The following is a 7,532-nucleotide window of genomic DNA, read 5'->3' as shown; positions in this document are numbered from 1 at the left end:
CATGGCTTATCTTATTGCCCACAAATACTGGAATTTTCTGTAACTCATATGATCTCAAATATCATCTTTTGATTTTTTTTCCCCGTTCATTAGCCACGATAGGTGCCACTTTCTTATGGAGTGCATACAATATTGTTGTGAGACTGTTGTTACAAGACTATTTCTTCCTTATGTCACTATGCTTAAGTTGAAGCCTTCTTCCTTATTCCCTCAGCTAGTCTTTCTTTGCAGTACTTAAGAGAGACCCTTTGACTTCTGTAAAGTTGCGAGCTTATTACATCGTATGCTCGAAAGAATTTTTGACGTTCTTACTCGCCTATAATTATCCTTAATTACTTACCTCCATGCCCTTGTGCTCGTAAGGTTGATTCTGAACTAAAAATTTTGACTGTCTTCTCAGTGGCAACATTTTTTTTTATTTTCGTAACACTTATACGGTACCTTTAACAACCCCAACTCCGATCTTAATATTTCTCAAGGATTACGATGTCATCGTATTTGCAAGACTGAATTCCATATGTTGGGTTTTACTATGTTTATCTTGCACAACCTACTGATTTGTCTGTATCCTCTTGTTTAGTCATGGCTAGGCTCTTCCTGAATCAACTACTAACTACACGTTAGTCCATTCTCATATCTATATTCTGCGTAATCTCTCTTGGGTTATATCCTTTGTCTTAACTTACCCCGCATACTGGCTCCTTATGTATCCAGTGTTCATTTGTACTTATTTATCAATGACATCTAGTGATGGAACACTTTCTTCCTCTCCCCATCGTCATGCTTACATAATGTTCTGGAGTCGTATCATATCCGTAGGATCTGAATAAATGCAATCTCATTCCTTTCGCCTTTCTACCATATTCTTCCTTTACTATTCCATAGTTACCTTAACCATATAACTCCGACTTAATACCAGATCATACTATCTTCCCCCCTTTAGGGGAGTACTAACATTTATTGCTATGAATATTTACCTATAAATGTTTCACCTCTTCATATTTGGCGTCTTTTCACATCTTCACGGACTCTTACTTGCCTTGCGGTAACCCTTCTGTACCAGGGATAATTTAATTTCTTATACACAAAGGTGACACCTAGTGTAACTGGCACACTTAGTCCCTTAAGCTTAACTCTGCTCACAGCGCTTGTTTTAGGAAAACGTCTTCCTGAATGACCTTTAAAAGTTATTCTTTTGTTGTCCATTCAATTATCGCCCGGAACGCGATCTCTGAAATTCTCATGATGTCAACTATTATCGAATCCTTCGGTCATGAATTCATGTTCAGTTTATCTTATTCACTAGCCCATACTAATTTCTATTACTACGGGGGTCTAACTTTTCCTTCTGATAATCACGTATGAGTCACCAACTCATTTCTCAAAATGGGGACATGACTTTATGGCTTATACTATTTTATTGTCTCAAGGCATGTAACTTCTTGTCTTTTCCTTCTCTTGACTATAGAATCTATAGTCCTGTCATATTTTGATTTACCGCTATCATCCATTTATCATATCTTACTCATAATGCTTCATTTACTTTCTTCTTATTCTCCTGCTAATATTTTTGTATATCACCTTATTATGAAAACTTCTTCAAAACATTCTTTCACTTTTATCCCCCCTTGATTCAACTCACTGGCTCTTCGAGTCACCTAACACTCTCTCTTTACTAGGGACGAGAGCCATACAAAGGTAAATATTTATCCCTTCTAGGATTCTAATGTCAATCTTCTAAAATTTCTGAACATTCTAGTATTCATATCTGATTGTACTATTCTAGAGTGCACCATCTGGATGTCTCACAAGGAGAACCATTACCACGTTTTCAATATCCCTCGAAAATGTGAGCTAATGATAACAATCCACCCACAATTTTGGGTTACTCTAACCCCAGCTGGATGCTGATATCACATCCTTCTCTTAAATTATATTCGTTAGCTCCCACAGGGCATAACTGAAATAGGTATTGTCAAGTGAATATATCTTTGTTATTGTTGAAAGTAACTCAGAATGCTTATATTTCTCTGCCTGAATTGTAAATACAGATCATCTTCACTAACTGGGTACCTCGTATCCTTCTTCACATAGATTCTTTTACTTGTTGAAACTTGTATCTACCTTTTGATTCTCTTGTTGCTTTTTACCATAAGGGTATATAGATATTCATGCCTTAGGGCTCCTTATCAAGATGCTCACACGTCGTAGTACACACATATCTACTGAAGGCCTTACATTTACTCATCATAAGCATGACGCAAAATCGAGTTCCTCTGACTCAACTCTTCCACAACCACATTCAATCTCTTACCAACTGTCTTTCTGGATGTAGATATCGTTGTATAATGAATAAAATAGAATTTGGGAATTTGAATTTTTTACAACTGAGCTCTACCACACGATCTAGAGTAAGAAGAAAGAGTGATAGTCCTAAATGCCCTGTAGCCTCCTACTTATAAGTATGGTGAACAACACACCCATAAATAAGACTCTACTAGACACAGCTTGTACACTCCCTAGGACAGAACTACTCTGATACCAGTTTTGTCACGACCCAAACCGTAGGGCCGCGATGAGCACCCGATGCCTAACTCAATCGAGTACCAACGTAACGTATCATTATTATCATACTATCATGGGTAAATGAACTAGAAAGGCCGTCATGAGATAACTAGAATACAACATAAGGGAATACTAGACATAAGACGACCCAACATGATATAGAAACTTATACATGTGACATACGAGCCTATAAGGCCGACATAATCATTTGTATACTCAAGACATAGGCCGATAAGGCCATACAAGTATCCATATACATGTCATCTGTCTACAAGCCTCTAAGAGTACATAAATGTCATAAAGGTCGGGACAAAGCCCCGTCATACCAATCAATACAAATTCAAATCATACTGACCAAATAGGCAACTCCGGAGCAAGTGAAGTGCACAAACACCTTCTGTTGAGTTGATAGCCTACTAGGAGAACTCTCAACCTCTCTATCGGGCCCTGCGGGCATGAAACGCAGCATCCCCAGGTAAAAGTGACGTCAATACAAATAAAGTACCGAGTATGAAAGGCATGAAAGAAATATGGAGTAAGGAACTTAACCTGAGAGTCTGAATAGCTCTGTGAATCATGAAAATATTTATAATGTCATGCATGTGTATATAAATGTTATACCATGCATAAGCATATGCGTATATAATATCATCAAGCCTCTGAGGGCATCCCATCATATCATCTCAGCCACTGTGGGCGAAATCATCAATGTATACCAGCTGATCAGGTGGTGGTGAGTATATAACGCCATAACCTTTTCCATATTCCATATACATATAATATACGCGTATATAACGCCATGTGGTCATGGGTCAATATACATGTATAAATGAATGCAATGCATAAGGAAGTAAATCTATAAGATCTCTCAAAATATCATAAGACCCATGAACAGACGATATGATAGGAGGACATATGGGAAATCAAGAACATAGGCAACCCTAGTACTTCTAGGAATAGAATTATTTGTGAAAGTTGCGTACTTGCTCATTTCTTGCATCATATGGATCATGCCAAAAAGGAAAGAATGGATAGCCTTAACATACCTTATCACAATCTTTCCAATCACCAAGTTGAACTCTCCTCTTCGTACCTTAATCTAAAACAACAATAATAATACTATCATTAAGTTACGAAAGGTACAACTATCGCACAACGAACGACAAGCTTATTTTGTATTAAAACGGGCAGCATCTCCCCTATAATTCTTACTTCCTTCAAATTAAAGATAACACCAAACACAACAATATCAACATGTATACATTATTTTTCAACCTTATATACACCATAAAATACTACAAAACAGCCCAACACACCCCAATCTCTTCATACACAAAACGACCACCATAGTAGTGTCAAACGGCCCGAAAATATTACGACAAACGACCAGCCCACTACCCTGCATTTATGTGGTGTTTCTTCACAACCGTACTCCTTCAAAACTCCACAAAACAGTAGTAAAATACGCAGCCCAAAAGCAACAGAAAATAATCCACAAAACAGTCCGCTACAAGTGAATAACCCGAACTCACGGCTTTCGTTCACCGTCCCGTGACTTCTAACTATTAGGAAACGAATTTATCAACCTTCCTTGATATTTAAACACTTAAATACAGAAAGTACACGTTTTATTAACTATGAAGTATCTTCCAAAACTCAAACTACAAAGAAAAAGAGAGACGATATAGCGATACTTACGTCGTATGGATCGTTTTAATGTTATCGCTTTTTGATTCCATGCTCGCGATGATAATATTGTTTGAAGCTCTTGCCCAGAGCTTAATAGTAAAGTTAGGGGTCTTATTTGATTGTGTGTTCTGAAAAATTGAAGAAAGAAACGAGATAAGGATATAAATATCCATTGTGTTTGAAAAGTCAAAAGGTGCTACTTGGCACCCTCGCATTGGTCCTTCTTCCAATGCTTTAACTTTTTATCCGGGTATAGTATGAACGAACAGTTAAGAGAGTTGGAAACTACATTCCAAGACCTTCATTTTGATATATAATATGTCCCAAAAAGACCTCATATATTAGACGAAATTTATTTCTCAAAAAGCTCTATTACAAGTCAAATCTTTAGTCGGTTTTTCCGCAACTTTAATCCGATTTTTCCCAAACTTCATATTTTCTGTCCAAACATCATATATAGACATATTATGACTTTAAAATTATTTAAATCATGATTAACAAGTCTCATATTCATTATGGCACCTTGAGACGCACAAGGTGTAACACATATATATCAGCTATTATTTTGAGAGTGGTTATAGAGTGTAATTTTTCCTTTAATGTTTATGGTATGAAAACTTGTAATATGTAGAGCTTTTATCATTTCTAGCCATCCGCCAAAAACTAATGACAATCGGTAGCCACAAATTACAATATACATTTTATTGCCCAAAACTAATTCTAGTGGCTAGCCACCGAAATTGACAAACCTAATTAAACTACCACGGAAACACAATGGGATATGGCTTCTAAGATGACTTTTAATTTATTCTATTCATTATTTTATTCTTTTTTGGCTTTTATGCTATTTAGATATTAATATTTTATACATACTTATTCCTATATGAGTATGAGGGAAGGATTCAATTTTAGTGAGATAAGTAATTAAAATGTGCTCATAATGTAAGTGAGTTCAATATGTGCCCATACTGTAAGTGAGATAAGTAATTAAAATTGTAAAAAGCAAAATACTCCAAAAATAGAAGTTACGTGTATTTTGAGGGAAGGATTCCATTTTAGTATTAGTTTTGGAGTATTTTGTTTTTAAAATTTTTAATTATTTATCTCATGCATAGTCTTCACTATACAAAATATATACAAAATAGACTGTCACTATACAAAAAATATACAAAATAAATATTTTGGGCTATTAGATGTAATATATTTGGGCCGGAGAGATATTTCGGATCAATTAGAAAAATATGGGTTATTAAAATTTTGAAGGGCTACAAAGGGCAGTTTTCTCTAATATGTACTACTGATATTTTTGGGCCCCAAAAATTGTTTTAGTTTGGACGAGCGTATTATTCATGATTCTAGCTGTTTGGGTGAGCGTATTATTGATGATTCTAGCTGTCTGGGCCAGCGTATTATTGATGATTCTAGCTGTTTGGGCCAGGTTTGTCAAAGTTGTGTCAGGAGATTTTGTAACTTACCTTCAGAAACCTAACAAAATGATTGCTTAGATATTTTAAGCTTGGACAAGGATGTTAGTGCTTGATTAGAGTATAATGTATAGTAGTTCATCCCGCACTTATGAGCCATACTCATAGGCTCTTTACTCTAAGGAAAACTTTGAAAAAAAAAGATAATTCTTTTTTAATATTTGAAAAAATAAAATATTATGGACCACAAGAAAAAGACTAAAAATCAATTAAATTAAACCAAAGGGAGTACAAATATATGACAAATGAGCTTTAAAAAGTTAGTGGTTAGATTCAGGTCCAAGTAAGAGTCATTTTAGGAGCATTTGCATCTATATTCAGTTTTTGGGTCACCTTTTAACTTATACCCGCTTTGCAAAAACAATTGCAAGCGTACTCACTTTTCGCGTAACTTCAGACATACGGGCCTTAAGTAGCAAAAATTTATGTCTGAAGTTTGAACTTCACAATGTTCTGCCTGAAGTGTAGCAAAACTTCAGATATTTTTGCCTGAAGTTTGGCCTGACTTGCAAAGACAATCACGCAAACTTCAGTTCATAGTGAAATAGCAAACTTCAGTTCAATAAAACTACAGCATATTTTGGCTGAAATTTTTGTTTTGTAATTGTTGAATTTCAGCATTCCAGGAGCTGAAATTTTTGTTTTGTAATTGCTGAACTTCAGCATTCTAGGAGCTAAGTTTGTTTGTAATTGTTGAATTTCAGCATTCTAGGAGCTAAAATTTTTGTTTATATTTGCTGAACTTCAGCATTTTTAGAGCTGAAGTTCTAAACAACAACGAATTTAATAGATCATAATTAGCATCTATTGATGCTGTTAATTTCAAAGATTAAAGAATGAAAAATATTTTCGACATGAAAACAAGTTACTACAGATAAATTAGAACCAAAAACTAATGTGCCTATAAAGCTAAAATATTTAAGAGGTTAAATTATTGTGAATAAGACCAAACTGAACATAATGGGACAAGCAGATATATATGAATCATCAGGCTAGAACGCATAACAATATCTCAAGTTTCAACATTCAGAAAACGAACGAGGAGAAGTAGGAGGAGAAAGAGGCCTGAAATTGTTTAAAAAGTGGGTACAAGTTAAAACTTTTTAAAAAATAGGTATAAGTTAAATGTGGGCGACCAAATAAGACGTCCCGGGCAATTTTTACGCCATTTTAACCGAATCAATTTGATCCAAAATAAATGTTACTTTAGGACACCAAAATAAGTTTTTTATAAAAAAAATTCTACACTTACTCTAATAAATAATTTGAAAGTTTGAGGATTTATAAAGTTTGAGAAAGGAAGAAGCATAATTTAATCAAAACCTTAAACAACTTTTATTTTGGACCCAATGCAGTATACAGTATATCTTAAATTCACGTCCACTCCGTTGAACTATAAATGACCTTGGAATTGAAAGAAAACAGAGTCCTTTATGTTTTTTCGTAATTATTGCATAGGGCTACAGCCCCAATGCTTTGGAGGACTTTTCAATGTGTCAGTTGCTTTCAGAAGCATCTTTTGGACCATGTGTTTACATTTTTTTTATTTGTTTGTTTGTTTATATAGTTAAAACTTATATAGTCAAATTCTTGTTTGTTCCGAATATTTTTAAATAATATAAAAAAATATTATTATAAAAAATATATATTATAATATATGCTATTTTTTGCCGTGCTTCTTTAGAACATATCTTAAAAACGATTTTTATTTCTATTTAAAAATATATATTTTTTTTTAAGAGTTTGGCCAAACACCTTAAATTTAAATAAAAATACTTCTGACAAAAAAAACAG

At 34.3% G+C, this 7,532-nt stretch overlaps 1 long non-coding RNA gene across 1 annotated transcript; it reads right to left on the bottom strand.

The window, feature by feature from the left end:
• Positions 1–2,736: 2,736 nt before the first annotated feature.
• Positions 2,737–4,375, bottom strand: LOC142172379 (uncharacterized). The gene is made up of 3 exons (XR_012701719.1): positions 4,264–4,375; positions 3,612–3,664; positions 2,737–3,012 (listed from the first exon to the last, which is right to left on the bottom strand). It is a non-coding gene; the product is annotated as an uncharacterized LOC142172379 (long non-coding RNA).
• Between the last annotated feature and the right edge of the window lie 3,157 nt (positions 4,376–7,532).

Source organism: Nicotiana tabacum, chromosome 18 (assembly GCF_000715075.1).
Source record: "Nicotiana tabacum cultivar K326 chromosome 18, ASM71507v2, whole genome shotgun sequence".
NCBI classification, from domain to species: domain Eukaryota; kingdom Viridiplantae; phylum Streptophyta; class Magnoliopsida; order Solanales; family Solanaceae; genus Nicotiana; species Nicotiana tabacum.
The sequence above is the reverse complement of the archived record's forward strand: the minus strand, read 5'-3'. Positions and strand labels throughout refer to the sequence as shown.